Here is a 698-nt window from a genome sequence, read left to right as displayed (position 1 = left end):
AAACTTCATTTAGATTAATCATGTATACATTGTCAACATGGTGCCCAATTAGCACAATTTCATTAGTGTTTTGCCTTTTTATCAAACAACATTTTGAATCAAAGGTGACTAAGTTTCTTTTGTCACAAAGTTGGCTAACACTAATGAGATTATGTTTGAGACCTTTGACAAGTATAACATTATCTATGGAGGTAGAAGAATTTTTACCAACTTTTCCAACACCGATTACTTTGCCGGTGTTGTTGTCTCCATAGATCACGTTTCCTCCGTTTGTAGGCTCTATTGCGGTGAACTTTGATTCATCGCCGGTCATGTGTTTGGAGCATCCACTATCAACATACCAATTTATATCCTTAGCTCCAACACGTACCTACAAAACAATTAAAATTGGGATTTAGGTACCCAAGTGAATTTGGGTCCTTGATGGTTAGTATGAGCATAATGCCCATAAGGTGCCCATCTCGTATCTTGACTACGAAAGTTTATATGTTTAATTCTAGTAAAGCATACGGGTGCTATATGACCTACTTTATTACAATAATGACATATGACATTTGGATTATACATCCTATGCATGTTTCTAAATGGTTGCCTAGGTTGTTTCCTAAATGCAACATCTTTTGATCTAAATACATTGTGATTATAATTTCTAAATGAAGCATGTTGAGGAGGATGTTTAAAGGCTTCATTCCTTTTAG

General features: G+C 35.1%; 1 pseudogene; it reads right to left on the bottom strand.

The window, feature by feature from the left end:
* The window catches only part of LOC127744913 (uncharacterized), a 28117-nt pseudogene that overhangs the window by 12536 nt on the left and 14883 nt on the right, over positions 1-698 (bottom strand).

Source organism: Arachis duranensis, chromosome 2 (genome assembly GCF_000817695.3).
Source record: "Arachis duranensis cultivar V14167 chromosome 2, aradu.V14167.gnm2.J7QH, whole genome shotgun sequence".
In the NCBI taxonomy this organism is placed as follows: domain Eukaryota; kingdom Viridiplantae; phylum Streptophyta; class Magnoliopsida; order Fabales; family Fabaceae; genus Arachis; species Arachis duranensis.
This window is presented reverse-complemented; position numbering and strand designations above follow the sequence as displayed.